The sequence below is a fragment of the Amblyomma mixtum genome, chromosome 3 (genome assembly GCF_055824585.1).
Source record: "Amblyomma mixtum isolate Tamu chromosome 3, ASM5582458v1, whole genome shotgun sequence".
NCBI lineage: Eukaryota > Metazoa > Arthropoda > Arachnida > Ixodida > Ixodidae > Amblyomma > Amblyomma mixtum.
Window position 1 is genome coordinate 311,393,669 of NC_143014.1, and position 27,239 is coordinate 311,420,907.

The 27,239-nt window shown below is 49.4% G+C and overlaps 1 protein-coding gene and 1 long non-coding RNA gene across 4 annotated transcripts in view; one reads left to right on the forward strand and one right to left on the reverse strand.

The window, feature by feature from the left end:
- The window catches only part of LOC149355607 (uncharacterized), a 66,840-nt gene that overhangs the window by 2,305 nt on the left and 37,296 nt on the right, over nucleotides 1-27,239 (reverse strand). The window lies entirely within an intron of this gene.
- LOC149355608 (uncharacterized) lies at nucleotides 18,300-20,725 on the forward strand. 3 transcript variants are annotated; one of them, XR_016289736.1, is made up of 5 exons: nucleotides 18,316-18,728; nucleotides 19,389-19,445; nucleotides 19,556-19,706; nucleotides 19,823-19,987; nucleotides 20,356-20,725. It is a non-coding gene; the product is annotated as an uncharacterized LOC149355608 (long non-coding RNA). The 3 variants fall into 3 exon arrangements; XR_016289737.1 differs by having other exon boundaries at nucleotides 18,300-18,728; nucleotides 19,258-19,445; nucleotides 19,556-19,987; XR_016289735.1 differs by having other exon boundaries at nucleotides 18,308-18,728; nucleotides 19,556-19,987.

Sequence of the window (27,239 nt, forward strand, 5' to 3'; positions counted from 1 at the left end):
CACACTCCATGTACTCCATGCGTTCAAGCACTGCCACCATGGCTGACCCTAGCCTCATGCGGAGTGTGCGAAACTGACGCATGTTTTGTAAAGACCAGATTCTTTTACCAGCGCCTCCTCTATTTTTACAATGCCAGCCGCATCGCTCGCTTCGCAATGGGAGCCGTCGGTACGCCTCATTTCAGTTAGTTGCCGCGCTGCGGCGCTAGACCGGATGGTGGCACTGCTTGCGTCATGCTTGCGTATCGGCGCGCGGTGGTGGTAGCGCTGTCCTACTCCTGGCGTCTGTCAGGTTGTTGCTGTCTACCCCTTCTTGTGTAGCTCTCGCTTCATCCGTGGCGCGGCGCTTTTTCCAACGGCAATCGGCTCCGGACGACAGGCATTGGACGGTTTCGAGTGGAGCAGTCGACAGGGCCATTGGCAAAATCAGCGCGCGTACAGCCTGCGGTTTGGATGGCATCCCCGCTGGCCTCGTCAAGTGCCTCGGTGCCCAGTCAAGAAAACAAATGGCGAATATCTTCGGGGACATTCTGGAAGGTGCACCAATACCAGCAGACTGGCTTCGTGCAAGAGTGACACTGATTCCCAAGAGGGGTGGGGACAGCGGCCTTCTGCGTGACTACCGGCCTCTGACAGTGACAAGTGTAATGTACAGAGTGTTTACGCAGGTGTTAAAAGTGCGGATGAGTGGCTGGGCGGAGCAAAATGGGCATCTGACGGAGCTCCAAAATGATTTTCGTCGAGACCGGCGGCTGGAGGATAATATTTTTGTCCTCACCCAGTGTATTGAGGTTGCAAGAAGGGAAGCTCGTGGGCTGACCTGCTGTTTTATGGACGTCGCGAAGGCGTATGACAGCATACCACATGAGCCTCTAATGCAACGCCTAGAGTCATTGGAAATGCCCTCCGCCTGGATCGACGTGCTTCGTCGCCTCTATGCACGCTGCACAGTGGTGGCCACAGTGTGCGGCGTCAGCTCGGAGCCAGTGGCCGTACAGAAAGGGTTGAGGCAGGGCTGCCTGTTGTCCCCTCTTTTGTATATGTTGTACGCTGCAGGGGTGGAGCGCAAGCTGTTGGAAGCGCAGTTGGGGTTCACGCTAAGCTACATCAGCGGTGGTGTAAAGGACCGATGGATATTACCGGGCCTAGTCTTTGCCGATGATGTAGTATTAATGGCAGAGACCAATGCGGACCTCCAGGCTCTCATCAACATATGCGCTGAGACCATGGCGCCACTTGGCCTGAGCTTCAACTCAAAGAAGTCGGCGGTGCTGTGTTTTTCAGCGCCGCTGGACGCCGAGCAGCCGGTCCACCTACCAAACGGGGACGTCCTCGAGATGGCAACTGAATACCGATACCTAGGCATTAGGTTCAGCACGCAGCCAGAATATGCTGCAAAACATGAGGAACCATGGGCGTCCGGAGGGGGGGCAAGGGGGGGCGGCTGCACCCCCCTGGAAAATCACTCACTCGAACCGTGAGTGATGGCCGCACGCCAGGGGCGGTGGTGCGCTCAGTCAAAAGGGTAAAAGCAGCCCCGCATGGTCACATCTGCGAAATGCCGCGTCCGGGCGTGCGTCGTTCCGCCGTTTTCAAACCACGCCATCGTTAGCTCTACTGAAGGGCGACCTGTTCCAGACATACAGCGGCACCGGCGAGCATGTGTTTCGAGCCGCCTTGAGATGGGTGTCTGTTTCTTTGATCTCTAGAGAGATAGCGACTCGGAGGCAGACAGTGCACAGGGCACAGGTTCGTACGCCGGCCACCGATGAATTCTTGAGGGGGGAAGGACAAATCAGCCGTGTCCACCCCCGCTTTGTCGGGCTGCTCAGGGGCAAGCGGGCGACGAGTTGGCGCCGCCGCCGCTCGCTGTCTCCTCCGATCCACGGGTAGCGCAGTTCGGTAGAAGCGCCGCTTTCAGAATCTCCGGCAAAGGGGATTAGCTGCTTTTGTTCACGGCGACGCAGTCTCCCGAGGCGCCCCCACACCAGCGTTCTTTGCGTCTTCTGCGAAAACCAGCGCCTTTGGTCAACGCAGCCCGATGGCGCCTGCCTGGCTCGCCTGTCACCTCTGGCTGGGCCTCAAATCACAACAGCGCCCATGTACTGTGCGTGTCAGTGCATGGTAAAGAGACCCAGGTGGTCGACATTACCCGGAACTCTGTACTACTCCATCCCTCATAGCCTGAGTCGTTTTGGGGCTCTGAACCCCATAAAAACACAAAAACAAATTTTCCGACTGGAGTGGCGAGTGTCCCTTCCCCTCAGAAGTTGCGCGGCGTTCCTTTCACCCCCAAAGTGCGCATTCGGGGATACTGCGGCAAGTAAGCCCTTGCACGTGTGCGCGCCTCTGTGTTTGTGCTTGGGTGTTTTTAGTGGCCGGTTGTCAGCGAAGCTGAGAACAACCAAGACAGCGGACGAGAAAACGACGAGCGGAGAGCAGTGTGTGTGCGGTTGCTCGACTGTGCGGATGCGCAAGCAAGATGGAGCGAGGTGTATGAAGCTGCGAGCGTGCATTTATCTTGTAAATAAGTTTTCGTTGTATATATAGTCATCTTTTGTTTTCAACGTACGCGTTCAACAGTTTTTCCAATCAATGTGTATGATGAGTGTGCACCGAGAGCGTGTAATGAAGCACAGAAGTGAATTTATCACACGTGTAATTACGCAATTCGCCCAGAAAAATCCGAGGCGCCTACAGTTGCTGTTCAAGGAAGACTGACTGAGTGACTGTAGTTGCGTGTTTGTGAACATATTGTGCTGTGTGCTGGTCATCAATCCGGGTGAGTCGAGAACCCGTATGCAGCAAGACTGAGCACTCTTCTCCACGAAGTGATATAGCATCTTTTTGCATTTTTATTAATTTTAGTTGTTTCTTCGTTGATAAACTCCAATGTACCTCTCCTAGCCGCGCTTTAATTTGCTGTTTGTAATTTTTCTTTCATGTGTGCATTTTGTTTAATTTTTATTTATATATAAATAAATAAATTTACTCCGCAAATAGCGCCTTTCTGCTACAAACATACCCCCCCCCCCCCCCCGGGGCACCAACGGGGCCCCCCCCTGCAAAAAATTCTGCGGACGCCCTTGTGAGGAACACTTGAAACAAGCTTCGCAGCGAGCGGGAAACATATTGAGAAGGCGGTGCCTATGGGGCTGCAATCGATTTGTTATGGTCCGCGAGCTGTGGAAGGCAGTTCATGTGCCCGCATTGTCATTTGCAAACTCAGTTATCTGCGTGACAGCGCCCACAAGGGAATGGCTCGAGCATGGTCAGCGAGCGGTGGGACGTCTGGCGACGGGGTGTCATGGGCGGGTGGCTAACGAGGCAGTGCAGGGAGACCTCGGTTGGTCTACCTTCGAGGCTCGCGAGGCAAGAAGCAAAATAGCCTACGACGGCCGGCTGCGCCTGATGCACAAAAATCGATGGGCGCGCAGAGTCTTTGACTATGTAAGTCAATACTGCCTGCGGACTACATGGGTGAAGCGGCTCCAACACCTTCGTCGCAAGTTCGGCTTCTTCAGAAATGAAGTACAAGCCGACAACGCGAGCAAATGGGCCAAGGAAGTTAATACCCAAGTGCATGCGCAGGAGCGAGAGGCGTGGAGGGCTGCCATGGAGGGGAAGTCGACACTGGAAGTGTACCGGGCAGCCAAGCAGGACATCTGCGTTGAGAGCTTCTACGACAACAGTGTAGGCAGCCGCCTGTAGTTTGAGGCACGCGCGGGTGCCATGCCAACGCTTGTGTACCGCAAGCGCTTCGACACTACAGTCGAATGCACCCAGTGCAGAGCCTGCGGAGAGCACGACGAAACAACGGAGCACATCGTCCTACTCTGCGAGAGGCTGCCAACGCCACCGCACGAGGGCGCTACGTTTCCGCAGGCGCTGGGTTTCCGTTCTTCGAACGAGGGCTGCACAGCGGATGCGGCAAACCATGCGGCAGTTTCAGCGACGAAGCGCCGACTGACAGAGTGGTGGACGCTGGTGCGACATTAGACCAGTACTGTTTCGTCGGTATTCGCGTGTGTGTTTGCCGCTTCGCGTTTGATAGTGGTGTTTTTATGTGTGTATCTATCCAGCCAGGGCACCTTTGGTAGGGGCCCGCCCGTTACAAAGGGAAGGCTACATCATCATCATCATCATCATCATCGGCTGGAGCGGCAGCTGCTCGCCGTTTGCAGAGGTGGCCTGTGGCGATCGGAGCGCTCCGCCTATCCCTTGAGGATGGCGGCTGGCATACTTGATGCGCTGTTTGAGGTACTTGCGCTACTTATTGCTCTTCCTTGCCAGACGAGTAAAATGTTAATGGCGGCTGGCATACTTGATGCGCTGTTTGAGGTACTTGCGCTACTTATTGCTCTTCCTTGCCAGACGAGTAAAATGTTAAAAGTTTTAAGGCTCGTTCGTTTCGTGGCACCATTGTTAACGGAAATTGTATTGCGCGGGTAAATGTGGTCCGCGAAGCTGACGAGGTGTCCTCGCAGAAGCAGCAAAATGGCACCGGATAATTATCTGCAGCAGGGCTGCTGCTTTCAGTTTTGTGTGAGAGTGGGCAATTTTAAGCTCGTTTGTGTGGAGCGGGGGAACTTCGCTGCATAGACAGTACAAAAGAAGTTGACGTTTACGTGCATTTATTCACATATATTTACAACAATTTACAGTAATATTATATACAACTCTTTGTATTTATAGCCATTCACATTTTTAGAATTGGTGCTTGTATTAGCAGGTATTTACAGCCTTAAGAAGTTTGCATTGTAGCGCAACCACTTTTGTACGCACGAGGAGGACAAAGCATCTCGTGCGCGAGCGGAGCTCAACAACAATCAAAACACACTTAACGCCCGGGTGGAGACGCCAGTTCGTGCGCCCTCATGTGTTTGGTCGCCCTCTCTTGCGGCGCCGAACGACAACGCCGGTAGAAGAGACGCTGACGCGGCGCCGAAGAAACGCTGCCTTGCGGTTCGGCCTTTACGGTGACTGCCCCTGAGCACGCGCTGAAGAGGTTTTGATTTCCGCTTTATCTGCCTCTTTTTATTCAGGCGCTTTTCTTTGTTTTGCACCGTTTTATTAGCGCCTGGTTGCAGTCAGGACCAGGCAGAACTTCCGATATGCTTTGGCAACAGCTGCTGCGCCATATATTTGCGAATGAAGTTCATTTTTCGCTTCTCAAAACAATCGTATAGCTGCAGGCTGCCAGTGACGGAGAATAATGTTTATCTAGTCGTCGTAACAATGACAGCTTATCTTGACAAAAGTACAGCTACGACTTGAAAGCTATTCTTGTCGGGTAGTCTTGAAAAATGCCTTGTCGTGAAGATTTGCCAAGCCTTCTTCATTTCATTCTCCAATTTTCCTTACTGAACGTGATAGAATCCAAAGCCAAAATAGCATAACTTATTACTAAATACGTTTACCATCTGATTTCATATTTTCGCCAAGCAGTTTAAGTTCCTCTCCCGGAATGTTTCAGCGTTGTAGCTTAGCTAAAAGACCGACATGATTCGGCAAAGCCGCCACAGCCTTCCGTTGCAAGGCCAACGCCGTTGCGCCACACTGTCTGACTCCTTTTAAAACCAGCGCCTGAAGCGGCTTTGCGATGACCAGTGCTTCACGGTGAGCAGCGCCACGAACAGCGCGCTCAATGACGCGTCCATACCTGACAGGCAGCCTGATGGTCATGAATACGGTGCCTAGGTCATGAAGGATGCAGAGCGCCGCCTCACGAAGAAAGATAGAAATGATAACAAAGTGGCCTCGTCCGCTTTCAGTTGTCTGGCGCCACCCAGATGGTCCTCTCCCCCACAGATGCACAGCAGGCGCGAAAGCTAGCCGACGGGGGAGAGTAGGAAAGGAGGACAGGAGAGGGTTTTGGACGGTCGGATCGGCCCTACTCGGCAGGCATTGTAAAAATAGAGGAGGCGCGCGCTGCTTTTACCCTCACAAGCAGGCTGCTGGCGCGCCCCTACTCTATCGGCGCGCGCGGCCCGGTGGACTGCGGGTCGCGCCGGCGCCGCGCGTAGAATGCATGTTTACGTGTTCGCTTCTGTCGTTGTAGTGCTTCATCATAACGTATGAGGGTGTGTGCTGTGCGTCACTACTCACATTTTCCCTCTACCAGACAGTACTGCGGTTATCTTGCGCGCAGTTACTCGTTAACGTGACATCTCCGAGTTTTTTTCCGTTTTTTTTTTCCGTTTTCCGTTCCGAAATAAGCCTCCAAGTTCACAAAGGAGACGTTTATTCACGTCGTCCTTCAGCAGTACACACACACTCAATCGTCACCCGTCAATCGTCAATCGTCAAGGCTCCGCTGCGCGCACGAAGCGACTCGAGCAATGCGCGCCGCTAACACGCCGCTGCAGGAGAATGTCCCCGCGGCAGTGCTGTGATCTCTCTCTTGTGTCGACCGTTGGGCCGGTTGCGAGAGAGAGTGGGCAATCAACGCAAGGTACGCCTGTCTGAGGTCGCTGGACCCCGAGTGACAGGCTCGAGCCGCTGCAGGTCAGAGGACACGTGCGGGCGAGCTCGAGTAAGCACTGGTCCGAACGGCAAGGCCGGCACGGACAAACAGTAACGTACGCACCTTACGCTGTCTCGGAGGGATCTCTCTCTGGGCCCCGCTCGGACGGTCGCGGGATGCGCGGCCGCCAAAACGGGTCCCGGATTCCCGCCAAAAGGCGCCAATGGCAAAGGCCCTTGGGGAGCCGGGGCGGAGCTGTGGCTAAATGACAGTGATTAGTCACCCAGCCGCCTCTCCACCGCCTGAGGCGGGAGCAAGGGAAAGAGGAGAAACAACGCGGGCGGCCGGCACAGCCGCGCAAAGGCGACGGCGGAAAGCTAGATTCCCACATCCCCCTCTCCTTAAATGCCCTCCTACCCATCGGCAAAGCACGCGGCCAAAAATAAAGAAATCAATACACAAAAAAAACTACACTTCAGTTCCAAAATAAAGAAATGAATACACAAAAAGAAACTAGCTACACTTCAGTTCCAAAATAAAGAAATGAATACACAAAAAAAAACTAGCTACACTTCAGTTCCAAAAATAAAGAAATGAATACACACAAAAAAAAACTAGCTACACTTCAGTTTCAAAATAAAGAAATGAATACACAAAAAAAACTAGATACACTTCAGTTCCAGCCGCAACAATGTAAAAAAAAAGGAAAACAAGGCAAACAACACTTGCATACGCTTCAAGAAATCAAAGCAGATTATATACACGGTACACAAGGAGATGTGAATACCACTGTACAGCTGTGTTACAGGTGGATGCCAGCCTCAAAGTTCGATGGCGCGGCCCAGTGGGCCTGTCGGCGACTCACCGCTCGCAGACTTCAAGTTGAACGGGTTGGGAGGGCCAACGACTGATGGCGGTCTTCTTTCCGTTGATGTAGGGTGCGTTGATGACGACGGGGCCGCGGCAGAGCACTGACCTCGCGCCCTTGGACACGACATCACGTTCGGGCACAAGAAAGTTAGTGCACCCCTTTCACGCCGGCTGAAACGGGCGAGGACGTTCGGCGGCGTCCAGATGTGTAACCTTGGCCACAGCGAGGGGTCCTTCTCATCCTCGCGCCCACGCAGAACACAACGGCACAACTCACAGGCGTCGCCTTGGCTCATGGTTACGCGCGCACACAGCCACAGCCACAAACATGCATACACCGGCATGTGCGCGGACGCTGGTCGGCGACAACGACCCCCCCATCAGAAGCGTCCAGAGGCGCCGCGGCGAGGGTCAAAGGGTGCACTTTCCGCCCCCCCCCCCCCCCCCCCCATCGTCCCAAATGCCCCGCCAACTTCCCCTCCATACGGGCCGCACAAAACTCGCACCGCGACACACGGCTCCTTAACGAGCCAACCACCCACAGTCGGGCCGGAAATGAGAAAAGGCGCGCTGTACAAACGACACCTAATCCAATCTATTCCTTCTAGAAGATAAGAGCAAGCACGAGCTGGCTGAAGTTTGCCTATGTACAAGTCTGGTACGTTAGAACGAAAACAGACGTACAAGCAGGAAACGAAAGTGGCTAGAAACTGACGCAAGCAACAAATAAATAAACTGATAAACACACAAGGCTGGAACTGAGCATGCTGCCAAAACAAAACAAAAAAAAAATAACACACCGTGCTTCGCCTGGGTAGGGCCTGACGAGAAAGCTCGCCAGCTAGCTGAGGCTGCGTGCCTTCGGTTGCGGAAAAGTCCGCCGTCCGGCATCAATCACACCGGTGACCGTCGCCTCAGATTGTACCGGTGCTCCGTACGCTTGCGTTCCGCAGCACCAGTTGTGCCTTTGCGCTTGCCTTTGATACCAATGGGTACCGGCGCAAGCTCGTCAGACCGTGACGCGTAGGCCTTCAGGTCTATGAACCCCTGCTTGCTCCTGGGGAAAGGCCCCATCAAATCGCAGGTGGCCATCTGCCACGGACGCACACTGTCAATCGGTTTGATCATTCCAGGCGGCTTGCCGCCCCGTGACTTCACCGCTTGACAGACATGGCAGGAACGGCAATAGCGGAAAATGTCACGCTTCATGCCGGGCCACGTCACCGATTGACTCAGTTTTGCAAAAACTTTGGAGCCACTCAGATGACCGGCCAGTGGTTCGTCATGAGAGAATCGCAAAAGTGCGCCTCTTAGACTTTTGGGGATAACCACCTTGAACGGGTCGATGGACTCGTCATCGGTGGCTATGTACTTCAGCACGAGCCCGTCATTGTCCAGCAAATATGAATCCCCGGGGTTCGCCGCGACACACGCTGGCTGCTGCCCCCCTGCGCCCGCTACAATACCAGTAGCGTCACGGCGCTCCGTCTCCCTGAGACCGTCGCTCACCTCGCGACAAAAGGGGTCATTTTGCTGGGCTTTCAGTAGCTCTTTACGGCTGAAAACGATTCCAGTCATCCCAGAGGGGAGCCTGGTCTCGTCCCCACTCAGGTTTGCAGCCAAAATTTCCGTTCGCGTCGGCAACTCCGAGGCGCTCACGAAGAGCTTTGCCTCTCGTCCGCTTTGCGAAGCGCTGCTTGCCTGGTTAGCGGAATGGGTTAACCCGTTTGCGGGCTCCCCCTCCTTGCCGCCCGGCGGCTCGTCCGCTGTTTCGCCCCCTCCGCCTACAGGCGTCAAGGCGCCGCTGGCGAGTGGGGCACGGGATAGCGCGTCAGCTACCACGTTTGTGCTCCCCTTTCGACACTGCACGGAAAAGTCGTAATGCTGTATCAGGAGAGCCCAGCGCGCCAGCCGACCCGCAGGCTCGCGGAGCCGCATCAGCCAACTAAGCGCACTGCACCCCTGCCTCAGTGGAGGCTTGGGTGGGCTGCACGAACGAGGGAGGCAAGGCTCCTAGTTCGATGAGCGGCGTGGTTTCCACAGGGAACCGGGCCAGCGCCTCGCCGTTCCCAGAGCAGAATTGACTGCTCGCGGGGCACGGCTGCTGCTGTTCGAAACTGCCGGTTGCGGCAGCGTGACACGAACTGCTTTCGCACTGGGCGGAAAGCATGCACAGCTGAGGCATGTGACCAGCGGATGCACCGCAGGGTGCTTCCGATACAGCTCCAATGGGAGCCACGTGGTCAACATTTTGGGTTGTGTCACCGTAAACCCCAATGGGGGCCGCGGCCAACCACGGTGTCTAGCTATTCGAAGGAACAGCAGCCAGCGCATCAAACGACGCTACAACTCCGTAGGGAGCCGACATGTAGCTGCCGAGTGCCGCGCTGGGGGTGGTAGACACGGTGCGCAAGCGTGATCGTCAAGGCGACCTGCTCGGCTAATGTGCCATCAAAGGCGTAAGCGCCAATGACTTAGCACGTTGGGCGCCAGTTGTGGGTTCCTACGTGGACACAGGCCACCACCCACCGCGGGTCCGAGCTTCGCGCGAGCCAAGGGCCCCGATCAGCCGTCACCACACACCACTGGGACACCGATGCGGCGCACTCAACCTCCGCTGGGAGGAGAGCGATTCGCCGCAAAGAAATAGGCCTCCAAGTTCACAAAGGAGACGTTTATTCACGTCGTCCTTCAGCAGTACACACACACTCAATAGTCACCCCGTCCAGGGGGCGCGCGAGGAGCAAGGCTCCGCTGCGCGCACGAAGCGACTCGAGTAATGCGCACCGCTAGCACGCCGCTGCAGGAGAATGTCCCCGCGGCAGTGCTGTGATCTCTCTCTCGTGTCGACCGTTGGGCCGGTTGCGAGAGAGAGTGGGCATTCAACGCAAGGTACGCCTGTCAGAGGTCGCTGGACCCCGCTGGACAGGCTCGAGCCGCTGCAGGTCAGAGGACACGTGCGGGCGAGCTCGAGTAAGCACTGGTCCGAACGGCAAAGGCCGGCACGGACAAACAGTAACGTACGCACCTTACGCTGTCTCGGAGGGATCTCTCTCTCTGGGCCCCGCTCGGACGGTCGCAAAGCGCGCGGCCGCCCAAAGCGGGTCCCAAATTCCCGCCAAAAGGCGCCAATGGCAAAGGCCCTTGGGGAGCCGGGGCGGAGCTGTGGCTAAATGACAGTGATTAGTCACCCAGCCGCCTCTCCACCGCCTGAGGCGGGAGCAAGGGAAAGAGGAGAAACAACGCGGGAGGCCGGCAGAGCCGCGCAAAGGCGACGGCGGAAAGCCAGGTTTCCCACATCTTGGATGTAAGTGCGGCGATGCAGTGCGCGTCTGTCTCGTTGTTTGTGCCCACCATGATGATATTGATATTGATGATTAGAGCTCGTGTCCTGTCTTCACCTTTTCTGTGTCTCGTTTTTCACGCTACGTTTTTCAATGATGATATTCTGCTGGCTCAGGATTCTAAACGCTGGCACCGCAGCGGCGACGCTGCTCCACCGAGCCACTGGTGCGGCGGCGCTGCTCGGGGAAATTCTGGAATAGTATTGCAAACAGCAAGGATTTTTCCCGAGGAGTAGTCGGCCAGGTAGCGTACGGACTGGAAACCGGCACTTCTAAGCAGATTTCTGCGCTGGCGTGTCGTTTGTTGCCGTCTTTTACGGGCGCTATCATCTATGATAATTTTAGGCACAGGAATGTGGATTTATTGATTTGATTCAGTGGTGTAGTAACTGGATAGGCGAGCTGCAGACTGAAGGTTGTCCCGACGAAGCGAGTGTTTTCGATCACCTCCTTGCGCTGAGCTTGCTCTAGTTCCCATTAAACACATTTAATGCACAGGATTGTAAGCACGACCCAGACCAGATAAATAAATAAAACCGAGGAGGAAATTGGCCGAGCTTGGGAATCGAACCCCGGTCTCCGGAGTGCGAGACGAGCACGCGTTACCACTCCGCCATGCCAGCTCGATGGTCTGGAATGAACAAAGGCGTGTCTAGTGAATACGGGGTCTTCGTTCACTCCCATCTTCCTCCCTTCCCGTTACGGCGAGGTTTGAGAGACATATACATTTCCTTTCCTCAAAAAGCAATTTACCGACGAGCAAGGCATAGAACCGAACGGGCGATGGCGTTCTATGGACTCTCTGGCAGCGTTGCAAGACGCTGTCGCGTTCCGCTCTTAGAGGCGAAGCTTAACATCTTAACCACACATCAGTGACAGAAGCAGCAACACTGCGCTTAAGGCTTTCGCCTCACCGCACTTTAGGTCAACAAAGTGCCCCCCTGAATTTTTCCTTCTCATCGTCCCTAAAAGCAGTAACAAAACTTCCCATTTGGTTTTTACCCATGACTAGTTCTGCCCAGTTGGCCCTCAATTCGGAATTTTTGCTTCCTTCTTGACCCACAAATGGAACCACTTCCCAGTTAGTCCCCAGTTCCTCCCATTTGGCTCGACTGGTAAACGATGTTTCCCAGTTTCCCAATCCAATTTTCCGATGTTTCCCAGTTTCCAGAAACTGGGAACTGGAGCTATTTGCCTCCCCTTTGGCCCCCAACTGGGACCAGCTGGCTTCCAATTGCGTTTTTTTTCTTGACCTATGCCGGCTTTGTTATTTCAACTACGATGTTATTAACTTAAGTTAAAAACATCATAGTCGAAATAACAGAACAGGCATATGGGCAACGCATGTAACATGAAGGCAAGATAACCATATTGCCATTAGGGTAACGGGCTAGATTCAGAGAGAATGCAAGCGCAGCAGAGAGGATCAGGTCAGGTGGGCAGATGATGTTCGGAAGTTTGCTGGGATAAGGGGGCCGCCGCTGGCACAGGACAGGATTAACTGGAGAAATTTTTGGCCAGCAGTGGACATAGGGTGATGATGATAAAAAGTGCGACTCAAGAAGTTTATTCTTAACAAATATGAGGTCACACATCCAGTTACACAAATGCCAAAGCTTTCCTCAGTTCAACATTCCAGCAGTTAGTTATCATTGCTAGCGCGATTAGCAGATTTAACATATTTTTGAGAAAAATTAACGACCAAAAGTTGAATTGAACCAATTTTTTGTTTTTTAAATAGATGGATAAGTTGAATAAAACATGCTTAATCAGAAAAAAATGGTTATTATAGTCCTGGCTGCTGAATAAAAAAAAAAGTTTTTCAGTGTGGCCTCACACCTTAAGCTGAGATAGCTTGTGTTGGCTGTAGCACAAGGTATAAATTGAAAGTAAGAATAGTAATGAAATAACAATGCGAATCCTGACCAAAGTGACTGGCATTTCAAACCAACTGCGTACAGTTGAGTCAGAAACCTGATGGGTGTGCATTCAGATTTGTCTTTACTACTTCCAGTATTTTTCTCCTGTTTAGGTAGGATAATGTTGCCGTGAAGCGAGCACGAAAATACACAAAAACACAGGCAGCGCTGGTTATGCCTCCAATTTATAGTCAACAGCAATTTCCATCTTTAAATGCGGTAAGACAGCACGAAATATCGAATGACTGAAAAATGTGGAATTCTTCAATGATATCTCTCTTAGATTCCCAGCACGTTCTTAAGGGAAAGAAATAGCGCGCACGAGAAGACGGGACAAGCGAGGAGACACAGACAAGCGCTAACTTTCAACAGACGGTTTATTGCAAAATCGGGAGCATATATACACATGTCCAGAAAGGCAACAAAGAACAGGAACGAAGATAACATCACGGAACATGTGGCGTGAGTACGGAAGGTTTTTTAGAGCTTTTATCCGTTTACCTTACTTCTACTTTTGTTACCTTTGACAACAACGTTTTCCTGCAACAGCAAGGTGTTTGCATCGGATCCAGCATCGCACCGATTTTGAGTGACTTGTTTTTAGCTCGTTGTGACAAGGATCTTTTTGAGCGACTAACTGATCTAAAGATTTTAAAGATCTTTCGTTACGTGAATGACTTTTTAATTCCTTTTGACCTGTCTGTTTTTACTGACCCTCTTGTCGGACGTTCTAATCTTCTCGTTAGTAGTCACCCTATTGTCACGCGCATTTTAAATTCTTTTGGTGATTGTTTCTGCCCGTTGACATTCACGTCTGAAATGCCTGAGCATGACAGCATTAGGTTCTTAGACCTGCGGCTGCGGTTTCGAAAGGACCATGCCTGTTGGATATACGAGCCCAGAGCTAACAAGCCCCCTTTGCCATTCAGTTCAGCGCATTCTAAACGTGTCAAAAGAAATATCGTTATTTCGTTCCTGTCCAATGCTCTTGACAAGTCATGCCGGCATACGTTCGAGGAGGGTTTAAACATGCAAGTTACACGTTTGCAGGGCGCGGGCTATCCGACTCACGTGATAGCTTCGGTTGCTGAAAGCTTGCATCGCAAAAGGAAGGAAGCTTCTCGCCTGAGTCATGAACAAATAGCAGAGGACAGGAAAAAGAAAAAGGATAGTAGAGACAAAGAAAAGTTCGCGGTGATACCTTATATGCATAAGGTATCACACAACCTCAAGAAGGTGGGTCAGCGGTCTCATGTTAAGGTCGTGTTCACGGCTCCTGAGAGGCTGGGGAGATTGTACAGAATGAGTTGCCCGGTCAAAAAGCGTAGACCCGACTGTACTATCAGACATAGGCAGACCTACGTCCATTGTCGGCTGGGGGTAGTCTACAAGATCCCCTTGTCTTGCGGTAGATACTACATCGGGTAAACGGGCAGATGCCTCAACGTACGCCTAAAAGAGCATGCGAAGAAAGTCAGAGGTGGTGTCGACGGGCATCTGGCTTTGCATTGCAAGACATGTGACTGTGACCCTTCTTGCCGTCCAATTTTTGAAGATACTGTTATCTTGTACCATCACCGCGACCAACTTACCAGGGATATTGTTGAAGCGTCGAACATCGTGCGTTCGGAACCGGATTGTGTCAGTGAACCTTCCGTTTATTTGTCAAAAAAAGAGCTTGAATATCTGGCACGATAAGCAGATGGCTGCCGAGGGGGTGTGTGTCTTGTTGATGTTATCTTCGTTCCTGTTCTTTGTTGCCTTTCTTGATGCATGTGTATATATGCTCCCGATTTTGCAATAAACCGTCTGTTGAAAGTTAGCGCTTGTCTGTGTCTCCTTGCTTGTCCCGTCTTCTCGTGTGCGATATTTCTTTCCCTTAAGTATGTCTTACCAACATGCCCAAGCCTCATCTCTCCCAGCACGTGACAAGTAATATCTACGAGGAGTCTAGATTAAGGCATATATAATGTTGTGGGTACGTCTCCAGCTTTTCCACGAGAAAAGGTTGGTAAATAAGACGTCTGAGAGATTTTGCCTCGGTACATAGACGTTTAGACTTAATCTGGACATCTCTGGGAGGTTTGTGGTTTGCTGGGTACTGAAAAGGGATGAGTTTGGATGAAAAAGAGAGAAAGAGAAAAACAGGATAATTGATTAAGCCAAATTTAATAATGCATAGAAAGGAAAATATGGTAACATTTAGCAAGGCAGTCGAGATTCCAGCAAAAAATTTTGAACGGTGGCATAAACAGACCTATGGCTGAACCCAAGGGTGATGGCGACAAATGAAATCAAGAGCGGCCTGCTCAAACTAAGGCCAAGGTGTTGCAAAGGCTCCTCCAGCAACCTTCTTCTCAAAGAGGCGAAACGGCGACAATGGAGCCAAAAATGATAGATAGATTCAGGCTCACGGCAAAATGCACAGAGGGGAGATAGCGCCAAAGCAGACCTCTGTAGATAGAAATTTACATATATAAAGACCTTCTCGAGAAACCTCCAGAAACCGAAACCAGGAACGTTTTAGCACTTGATTTAAAAGGCGCATTCGACATCTTCCACTCCAGTATACTGAGTGGCCTAGCCGACGTCAACTGCGGTCCAAAGACATACAACTACACCAGAGACTTCCTAACATCGAGACAGGCTCTCCTCAACCTGGGATCCTTCCGATTTGAGCCCATCACACTTGGACCGCGAGGAACTCTGCTCCGCAGGGGGTTGTCCTGTCACCCTTGCTATTCAACCTCGATGAAGGACCTACCATCTCAGCTTCAGAAAATCGAAGGCGTACAACACACCATCTACGCAGATGACATCACGGTCTGGTGCCGCACCGGGAACGACGCAGAGGTGGAACAACGTCTCCAGGCAGCAGCCGACGTGGTCCACCTGTGCGCAAAAATACGAGGCCTACAATGCGCCCCTGAGAAGTCGGAACTGCCCGTACTCAAGAACCAGAGACAACTTCTAGCCCAAAACATCTCAATCCGCACCGATCGATACGAAAGCCCCAAGCCATCCAAAATTAGAATCCTGGGCCAGTATATACCACAAGGCCGGCAAGCACCACGACCGTCAAAAAGCTCGCAACTACTACGCAGCAGATAACCAGGATGCTCAGCCGCATCTGCAACTACACCATGGCATAAAAGAGAGAGACGCAATTGGCCTGGTGCAAGCTTTTGTCGTCTCACGAATAATGTACCGGATGGCCTACCTCCACCTCACTAAGTCAGAAACATCGAAACTGGAATCACTAATACGGGTGGCTTACAAAACAGCACTGGGTCTCCCAAAGACAGCATCATTTTTGCGCCTCATGTCACTCGGCATCCACAACACATTCCAAGAAATCTGGGGAGGCGCAAAGACTGTTACAGCTCAACCGCCTGCCCATCACTCAAACAGGCTGGTCCTTTCTAAGCAAAGTGCACCCCAAAGTACCCTACACGGTCGACCAACGAACGGAACTTCCTCTATCGATCCACAAGAAGATCTACGAGTATGTTCATCAAATACCATACGCATCCGACATTTAACGCGGAATGAAAAAACGCCAGAGCCGAAAGCCTGCGCAAGAAATGGGATGGCCGCCCGGACACGCTCTGCGTGGATGCAGCCGGTCCAATGCAAGGGCGGATGACCATCGCCATAACGAATCCCGAGGGCAAACTGATCAACTGCGCGTCAGTGCGCACGTCAAACCCCACTCGCGTAGAGGAGGCAGCCATTAGTGCTAGCTACCAATGCAAACGCTAATGTAGATTCCCAAAATTCCTTCAGAAATATAAACAAAGGTCTAATCCATCAGTCAGGTCCCACACTCTTAGCTAAACATTCTGCTAATCAAGCCTCAATAATATGGCGTCCAGGGCACACGAGCACACGGGAGGGAATGATGCCGCCCACCGGCACGCCCGAGAGTGAGTAAGTAGTATTCTACTTAGTAAAAACTAAGTAGAATAGTAGAAGGACTGAAAAAACCTCTTCCTTTTTGTTCTCTCCATCTCCACCTTCTTCTTCTTCTTTTTCTTCCTCTTAAAACATGGCACCACCTTCATATGTGCATTTCTTTTTCTTCAGTTGCCCGTCAACATAAGGAACATCTATCTTCCTTGTCGTCTTCGGGTGTATCACACTGCATTTCAACCACGCAAGATCTTTCATTCACAAAGAATGAAGAATGTTCAAACGACAGCACAGAGACGCCTAAATTTCAGAACGTAATAACTGTACACAACATAACTGCACACTCACGACCATGCAACATCGCGAAAAATGGAAAATATTACAGACCGAACATAGTCTATAATTACACAGCAGTAGTACAAATGTACAACACTAGACAGCGCTGTAACTACGCCCATGGAATTCAAGAAACGTGCACGGTTAGAATATTGTAGTACTCACGAGTACTTCCTGAAAGTTTTGTGATGGGAAGAATGCACAAATGCACATGGTTCCTTTTGGCTGCACCTCAAGAATATCTTGCCACGTACGGCCGGTCCTCTCGCTGACGCTGTTGGATTGCGGCTAAGTACCAGGCGGTGCTGCACTAGCTCCTGAATAGTCTGAGACGCTAGAGAAACTAACTTCGGCTGGCGTGATCGCCATTCACCGTGCAGTCGACTAGTGGACAGGACGAAGACACCAACCGAGTCAGTTATAGCTGCGTTTGCGGGGATGACTTGCCCATCTGAAGTCAAGGTGTGGCCATTGATTTTTCGTGCTGATCAGTTTACATCCCTGCCCCTGCAGTGCCGCAGTTGCTGGAGGTTTGGCCATAGTGCCAAGGCCTGTAAATCAAGTTTTTGTTGCTGTGCGTGCGGAGAGAGCCACGACCCCGCTGGGTGTTCTTCTAAGCACGAGAAGTGCTGTTTGTGCGGTGGTGGCCATTCAGCAAGCCATTCTGACTGTCCAGCGCGGAAGGAAGAAGTTCAAGTGCTGGAGTTAATTGACAAGCACAGGTGCACAAAACGAGAGGCATTTGCAGCTATAAAGGATAGCCCACGAAACACAAAACGTCTTACGAACGTCTCGGAACAGCTTCAAATGACTACAAACGTCTTGCGCTGTGTTCAAACGTCTCATAGATGTCGACAAGAAGAAGTTTCCTCTGCGACGTCTCTTAAACATCTGCAGTCAGACGTTTGCTGTGAAACTTCTGTGAAACATCTGTAGTCAGATGCTTTCTAGACTTGTTTCTAACACGTGGAACTTGAGACCACGTCAAGGAGATGCGCCAGCAGTCAGCAGAGAGTTGCCACCGTGTATTAAACATGCTGTAAACCACGGCACATAAATTAGATGGCTCTCCTGCTTGACGTTTCGAAGAACAGGCGCGCCGGTGCAAAGACCGCTCTTTGTATTCGAACACAGAAAGCGCGTTTTCTCCTACGGAGCCCGAATCACGTTCCACATCGAGTGCAGCTAACCCGCCACTCGTAAGGCTGGATTTAGGTAACATATAATGGCCCTGAAAGCCGACGGTAGTTACGCGAGCGAAAAAATTTCCTTCATGTTGCGAACGCCTCTGTTACGCCTCGGCTAACTGGCGGCAGCATGCGGATTGACAGGCGCAGCGCACTCTGCCTTCGCCGCCTTCCCGCCGCCTACGCGGAGTTCGCTCGCTCGCGCGGTTTATCGCGCAGATCACCCGCGCGCTATCTTTCCGTGGCGGCGTATCTTGGAGGCAATCTTTCTTGAGTCACGCTGTCACGCCGCAGCTTGCTGTTTGCTGTTTGGTGTCGCTCCGCACGGTGGCGATGCAGGATAGTTTGCCAAAGTGGTTTTAACCGTTTAAAGCAGAAAAAAATCTTAGTGGAAGCTGCAATTGCTTAGTTTTACATGAAAGTATTAGATTCAATTTGTTTTTTGGTTCTTTGATGATTTGTTTACTTTTACGTTTAGAAATTTAGTACTTCATTTTGGTCATTTGGCGTTGCAGAGGCTAGCGATAGCTACGCGCGCGAAGCGGTTGCTGCGCACGTTGTAGTATGTTTCGCTGCGCACTTTTTTCCGCGCTGGTTGGCACTTCACGCCGCTGCAGTTTGCATTCTCCCCTTTTTCTGTGGTATCGTTTACTACCAGTGTTGCTCTGAGATGTGAGCCTCGTTTTCCGCAAAAGTAAGTAACCTTCTGTGGTGAAAGTGTCGGCTTTGCCGGCTAAGCCACTAACGCGCCTGATTGAACCTTTGGTTCACAAAACAGTATCAGCCAGTGTTTTACATACCAAAGTGCAGCATTGAATGTATTAAAACAGGGCATTTGCATGTATTTGAGCTTTTGTTAAGTGGATACAGCTAGGCTGCTCTCGCATGCGAGTTGCTTTCTTTACCAAGGCGATGACAAGGTGAACGTGACAAAGCTTCAAATCAACCAGCTTTGTTTAAGCGTACTTTGATAAGGCGCGAATTTTTTCCTACACATTGATTAAAGTCTGTGCTCTACTGCATTCTGGCAGGGCTTTATTCTTGCCAAGAACTCTCATCTGGCCACCTGTGTGCTCCAATTCTCCTTGCTGTGATTGCTGTCAGTGAAACTCGCGTTAAAAAGGCTTTGGTTATCTTAACTGCGTCAAGCTTTTATTTCATTGCGATTGAGAGCCCCGGCACAAAGGTAGTTTACTCAGTGGTGCTGTTCTGTATGTGTGCAGGCTGTTTGACAGTGCAGTGAAGTACTACGGCTCTTTGCAGGCCTGGCAGCTTTTATTTTTTGGAAAACCATTGCACCGTGCACAGCTGGCGTTGTCCCTACTTCACTGTGTACATTTCGTTTTGTGTACAGGCTGTTCAACAGTGGTTTTCAGAGGATCTCCTTGCCTGCTCAACTTCTGAAGTTTTGGTAAGCACGCTTTGCAGCTGACACCTTTTCTTTCACTTCATGATTTCTTGTATATGTCTAGGCTCTGCTAATGTTCATTCCACAAGCCCCATTATTTGTTTGTCCTTTAGAACTCCAACTGTTGGCCGGAGGAGCAAGGACCTGGTCTAGTTTCACGCAAATTAATAGCAGCACCTTGTACCTGGTTGTTCAGATGACTTGGCCTGGAGATAGTTTCAGTTCTGAGGTGGGAATCTGGACTAATGCTTCTTGTGCAGTGGTGTAAGTAATCTCTTGCCCACTGTTTGAGCTTCATCGTACAGATTAGAAAGGGCTTCTTTGGCAATGCAGTGTTAGGAACCTTATACACACGCACTTTTATTTGTCTTATCTTTCAGATGTGCCTTGTGTGGCTGTCAAGTTAAGGTCCAAGATTTAACACATCTCTGGTGTATACTGAAGTGATGCAGGCATTACCAGGACAGCAGCATCTCTGCTATGTTTTCATGCGACGGTGCAAGATGTCGAACATCAACCGCTTTTGATTCAGCCATATCTTGCAGGTAAGAGAAAGCCTGTTTGCAAGATGCAGCTTAGGAGGTTCTATGAGTACAGTGTGCATCACAGTAAGGCAGTGCACTTGCTATTGACTGCTTGGCTTTCAGTGTCCATGCACGCTGTTTGGATTTTGCTTCTGTTAAAGGCCTCCACAGTGATTGACTTCTTGAGTTTATGGTGAGCCGTAGCACTCTGCTGAATGCCGCTTGCAGTGACATATATGCATCTATGTTTTTAATTAGCTTATTTTATTGCCTGTGCTGTCACTCCTTGCCATTTCCTGGTCTTATTTGCTTCCGACTCCTCATTGGCCATTCTACATGCACCTGACTGACTGTGCTTTTAGTTACTCTTATATTTTTCACTTCTGCAGGCTGCTGAACCAAGCTGGATTTGACTTCCCCTTGTTACCGTCTAGTTGGCATCCTCCGTGCAAGAAAAGCGATTTTTGGAACACCTAGCGAGCTCTTCAGTGCCATCCACGTCACAGCAACTTGCTCATCAACGCATCCGTTGTGAACAAGGCCCGGGGCCGAATTAATTTTTGATTTAACAATTGGTTGCTGCTCGACACTTCCCCGCCATCCAAGTGCTTACCGTTGTAACGTCAGCCAACCCAGTGAAGCTACCTCCTCCGTGGCTTCTAACATTAATTTCCTGATCCTTTTCTTTTTTTGTGTGGGTGTATGCACTGGATTCAATAAAGAGTAACGCAGTGACTGAAAAGTGTGCTAGCACATGCATTTATGCCTCATTACTACAGCCATACATCCCTTGTAATGTGGGCTCATTGTTCGGGTCATTTCAAATCAGCTTTGAGTTCTTTTTTGAGTTGTGTATACCAGAAAAATGAACAACAACATTTTTAAAGCTTTAGAGGGTTTAAACGCAACACTGAAATCAGTATTGAAATGCGTAAAATAATCCAGGCACCCGTTTCGAAAAAAAAGGAACGTCTAAAAAAATTCTATAAAAGTTCTACCTCAGAAGTTTTCTAGCCGTATACAAGCGTAGCGTTAGCAGAGCTAATAGAGGGCTACTAAACGTCTAAGTCTAAAAAACTGCTTAGCTGAAACTTCTTTTAGATGTCAAGCTTTTCTTTCCAAGACTTTTTCTAGACGTCTATTAGCGCTTTTTGTGTTTCGTGGGAGGGCATCTGGCTATGCTGACTATGCAAGTGTGGCAGCGCGGCATTCTTGTGGTGGGTTCCACCTTGTCGCAAACGATAGCTGCGGCGATGGAGAAACCAATGGCGAGTACTATGGACCGCATAGTACAGAATCTACCTGCGTACATTTCGCAGGTAATGGAATCTCAGATGTCCAATTTGTTGGAAGCCTCCTGTGTTCCTCTTTGAGGCACAAGCTTATCACCGTTGGTTGCACCTCCCCAACCTTCCGTGCCCATCACAATTCCTCCAACCGGATATCCAAGTCACAGTGTGGCAGAAGTATGATCAGTAGAGTGCGTTGGCATGGAGGCTGAGATGCGAGCTCATAAGCGCAGTGCGTCTCCGTTAGTTGTTGCTGGTCTGTTTTGCCCTCTGACGAAGACCAAAAAGAATCACCCTAATTGTACACCCAAAGGCAGTATTTTGGAATAGGCGATCGCCGCTGCGGCACTTTCGTCAAAATAGGGTCGCTGAAAGTGTTGCAGTGGAACTGCCGGTGTATTATTTCAGCTTAAACAGATTTAGTTTGTTTAACCAACAAATTAACTCCAGACTTAACTCCCTCTAGCTAATGTATATTTTCCCACAGGCCTGCATGACATTCGGCCTCTAGACTCGTTTTTATCTAGTTGCAGAACACAAGTTTTTATTGTTGGGGACTTCAACTCGCATCACGTTTCGTGAGTGTTTAGAACAGATCGTTGCGGCACACGCTTGTTGGACTGGGCTTGTGAAAATAACCTCCTCTGCCTAAATTCGGGTCTCCCCACATTTGTCCGAGGCTCGTCTCGCTCAGCGTTAGACCTAACATCTTCCTTCCCTGGAATAACTGTTTCCTCTTGGGCGCCAGTTCACTGTGTCAACAATAGTGATCACCTTCCGATCAGTTTTCAGGTTGCGTGGCAGTTGCCCGTTCCTATCAGCCACCGGCGCACCTTCATAAATTACAAAAGCTTTAAAAATATCCTCAAATCAGATCTTCAAGCATTATCAATTCAAACAGTGGGGACAATGCCATCCGCATTTGTACAATTTTGTACGGAGCTCGAAAAAAATCTGAGCTTTGGTCCAGGCAAATAAGGAAACATCGCCATGTGTTTGGCGGATTGCAGAGTGCACTCGAAGTTACACTAGCGACGAAACGCTGCATGGAAGAAACTCCTAGACAATCAATGCCCCAAAAACTAGATCGGTTATAATTTCATTGCGGCTACGTTTAAGCACACCGTATCTCGTGCAAAAGAGTAGTGCGATACTCAACACTACGAATTTTTTTCTAAATATGGTCATAGGTGTGCTTTATTTAATTACTTAAAGTCAAGGAAGCTGATCCCGACCGCCATGAACGCATTCTGCCTAGTTCAGACACCGGCTGAACTTGCTAAGTCTTTAGAAGAAATCAGCAGGGGCCTTGAGCGTCGGGTTATGGCTCTTCTTCCTTTTCCTCCGAGATTTGCCAGCACATTGTACGATTTCGAAGAGATCACCCTCACTGAGCTCTCGAAAACTGTCCCGCCTTCAACCTGCGGCCCCTGGCCCTGATGGTGTCACTTATTGTTTGATTAAAATTTTGTTAGAAAAATCTCCCGACGACTTATTGGAGCTTATAAATTTCTGTCTTAAATACCCATGGGTTTCAAACGAGTGGCGTCTAGCGAAGGTTATCTCTTGTCTTAAAAATCAGGGGAGACGGTTATGTGTTAGACAATATAAGGCCAATTTCTTGAACTTCGAGTCTCGTAAACTTAATTGAAAAGCTCTTGCACGGCCAAATAGTGTCAATAATTTCAGAGAATGGGCTGTTGAACCCTTGCCAAACAGGTTTCAGGCCATGATGCTCTATCTGCTGTGCTCATACCGACCTCGAGAGCCGCATACCATTAGCTCGTCGCCGAAATCAATACGCCACGCTTCCCAGCAAACCACAAACCTCCCATAGATGTCCATATTAAGTCTGAACGTCTATGTACCAAAGAAAAATCTCTCACACGTCTTATCTACCAACCTTTTTCGTGGAAAAGCTGGAGACGTACCCACGACATTATATCTGTCTTAACCTATACTCCTCGTAGATATTACTTGTCACGTCCTGGGTATGTAAGTGAGATATATAATTTATGAATTCCATATTTTTCAATCGGTCGATATTTCGTGTTGCCTTACTGCATTTAAAGTCGGAAATCGCTGTTGACTACAAATTGGAGGCATGACAAGCGCTGCCTGTGTTTTTGTGTTTTTTCGTGCTCGCTTCACGGCAACATTATCCTACCTAGAAAGAAGAAAAATACAGGAAGTAGTAAAGACAAATCTGAATGCACACGCATCAGGTTTCTGACTCAACTGTACGCAGTTGGTTTGAAATGCCAGTCACTTTGGTCAGGATTCGCGTTGTTATTTCATTACTATTCTTACATTCAATTTATACCTTGTGCTACAGCCTGCAAGCTATCTCAACCACATTGAAAAGTGAGGACACACTAAAAAATTTTTTGTTATTTAGCAGCCAGAACTATATAATAACCACTTTTTCTGATTAAGCATGTTTTATTCAACTTATCCAACTATTTAAAGTACAAAAATTGGTTCAGTTCAATTTTTGGGAGTTATTTTTTCTCAAAAACATGTTAAATCTGCTAATCGCGCTAGCAATGATAACTAACTATTGGAATGTTGAACTGAGGAAAGCTTAGGCATTTGTGTAGCTGAATGTGTGACCTCATATTTCTTGAGAATAAACTTGAGTCCCGCTTTTTATCATCATGTCAACACTTTAATCATGTCCACTGCAGGCCAAAAATTTCTCCAGTTAACCCTGTGCCAGCGGCGGCCCCCTTATCCCAGCAAACTTCCGAACCTCATCTGCCCACCTGCCCTGATCCTCTCTGTGCTGTGCTTGCATTCTGTCTGAATCCAGCCCGTACCCTAATGATAATTGGTTACCTTGCCTTCATGCTACATGCGCTGCCCATATGCCTGTTCTGTGCCGCGGACAGGCGGCAGCGGGGAAAGCGCGGTGCCATCTCGTAGTTCGTATCGTATTTTATCAATAATAGCGCAAACTGCGCATGGCGATTGCAGCTGTGAAAAAAGTAATATGCTACAATTTAAAAATTATTAACTTATTTTTCGTACCAGAGCAAGCCTGCTACTAAGTACAAAAAAGAGGCGATACAAAATATGTGTCAGTTTCGCACGAGGCTAGGTTCAGCCATGGCGGCAGTGGTAGAGCGCACGGCGTGTGGGATTTCTCATCGTGTTCCGTGGGAACGTTATGTTTGAAGAACCTCGACACAGAATTAATTATTCCTTTATTTTTGCTGGCGAGATTGTTCAACCGTTCTTTCCTTGATGGAGCTGAAGGAAGACAGTTTGCTTGCTTTTACTACTCGGCGAAGTGGACCCGTCAGTACGAATTAGGACTACAAGTCGTTTTCACCGGCTGGAATCGTGACCTTTCCTGGTGCGCACTCAGTGTCAGTTTACTCATTGAAGTGTATTTTATGCTATTTTTGCGTTCGTAATGAAAAAATTCTAACGCATTTATCGGCACGTTATATTTTTACGCTCAGTCGTTTGGCTGTTTTGCCAAACTCGCTGTGTATTGAAACAAAGGCTGGTGATGTATGCAACTGGCCTCTACTATACCGAAATGTGGGCATGCGTTGGGATGGTGTGCCGAAGTGCGTGTGCAAGCACACTCCGCTCAGCACGACTGCCTTTTAGTGCTGCAAGGGCAACCTTTGACGCTTCATAGACTTGCGTCGGTAAAAGTGGCGTAAATTACTGAGTTTGTTTGTTGCGGTTGCTGTGCTATTATCTTGTCACCTATAAAAGTGAACAATTGTGCTTTCTTTTGCAGCAACCCTGACTTATTGGGCTCGGCAGAAGAGTATTGATGCCACCGCAGCTGTAAACCTGACGATTATGCTCAACGAGAAGATTCAGTGAAAGCGCCGAGCACAATAAAACACTGACGCTCTCGGAAGTCATCTGCAGTATTTTGGGCTCCCGTGATGGTCATGTACTCGCTTACTCAACTGTATTTGAGCTAGCTGGAGTGCTTGGACGTCCCGACGACTCCGTCTGTGGCTGGGATGCAGTAGGTCTCCGTTCCATCTGGAATTGTAACAGGTGTCAGCTGCATCTCGTATTGCAGCTGGTTCTAGTCGCAACTGGCTTAAGGAACAAATTTCCAGTTGCAACAACTGGAAATGTGTCCCTTAAAACAGTTGGACTGGAACCAGTTAGAAATTTTCATCTGGGTATTGATCTATGTATAGTCATATTCTCTTTATATAGACGTCTAGACTACGTAGACTGGGCGTACTTACATGTTCACAAATATCTGATACATGTCGAGCATGATGTCTGCAGTACGTACTTACAACGTGAACTGGACCCCAATTTTCATGTTGTAGGTACGTAGATTGTTCGTAAACGGTACTGAAATGGATGTCTAATGGAGGTGTCTAATGTCCAGCGTAAATATCTCGCCGATGTCTATGTTACGTTTTATGGTTTACTGGGTTGTTACGCTAGACGTGTCAAAGGCTTATGGCAGCGTTGAGCACTGGACGCTGTTGCAAAGATTACAGGCTGCAGGTCCTGAGAGCTACTTTATGGCATGGGTTTCTGAATTTCTGGCCGACAGAGAATTTCACTGCTTCCAGAATGGTGTTTCCTCTGGTAGATTTCTATAGGCGATAGGAGTGCCCCAAGGTTCGGTCCTCTCCCATGTTCTTTTCAACATGTTAGCATTATATTACCTGCAGTCATAAGGTGGCAACCGATGTGTATGCAGATGACATCATCTTTTTGTTTCCGGGTATGACATATATTCTCTGTACGAGTCCTTACAGTCTTACCTCAATGTCCTCGATTAATGGCTAGGCGAACTTAACCTCTCCCTTAATGTAAATAACAGTGTTTTATTGGTTTCCCCGCTCTCTTATTTAGTTAATATCTCTATTGTTTATCGGCCCCGTGTAATTCCTCAAGTTCAGACTATCAAATACCTCGGAGTAATTTATGATCCTTCACTTTCCTGGCGGGCGCATGTAGAGCAGATCACTGCGAAAGGAGTTCGAGCGGTTGGCTTGCTGCGCAAGCTGAGCAACATTCGTTCTGGCATGAGAAGCCTCTCGCTTCTGACGATTTATAAAATGTATGCCCGTCCAGCATTCGGCTGTGCCTTGTTCTCTGGAGCACCTGCGTGTAAACTTCGACCCCTTCTTCTCTTGGAGCGGGAGGCGCTGCGCCTCTCTCTGGACCATCCTCAATTTGTGGCTAATTCATTTTTGTATCTAAAGGCGCGGGTTCCATCACTGCCTGCAAGATTGCGGCTGTTAACTGTTCAAAGGTTTGTAAAATGTGCAATTGTTCACTTCATGCCTAAAATTTGATCTTTCTTCGTCAGCCTAAGGTATAGTTTTCAACGAAAGCTGGTCTCGTTTCCACACTCCACAGATTTGTGTTGTGCAATCTCTCCTTGACCCCTCAAACGTTTGCATTTCGGACATGCTTCCAGTGTGAGCCAATCTACATCTATTGAGATTTTCTCTGATGACATTTTTTCAAACCACGCAAAATTTATGCCTTTCCGTGTGCTCAACAGTTTATTACAATATCATTTGACTTCCTTTCACTCTCATGTTCTCATTTCGACAGACGCCTCACAGTGTGAAGAAAGGGTCGGTGTTAGTATTTTCTCTCTCACTCTTGACTGGTCATTTTCATTTCGCCTTCCTCACTTCACTCCCATTTATTTGGCCGAATTTTTAGCCATAGTCCTGGCACTGCGCAAGTTAAACAGCTCTTTGTCTTCTGTCATAATTATGGCGGATTTATTATGACTGCGTTCCTTTCTCACAGCGTCTATGGGATCACAGGCACTCCGCTTACTCAAATATTTGGTGCCACTCCACGTGTGTTCATTACGGTTGATTTGTGTTCCTGGGCACAGAGGAATTCATTTAAATGAGGTTGCTGATGTCCTGGTGAAGGCACCTCTTCAAGGCACAGTCATATCACTCCTTCCACCCTGCACATATATTACAGCGGCCAGGTTTCGCAGGTATCTGCTATTG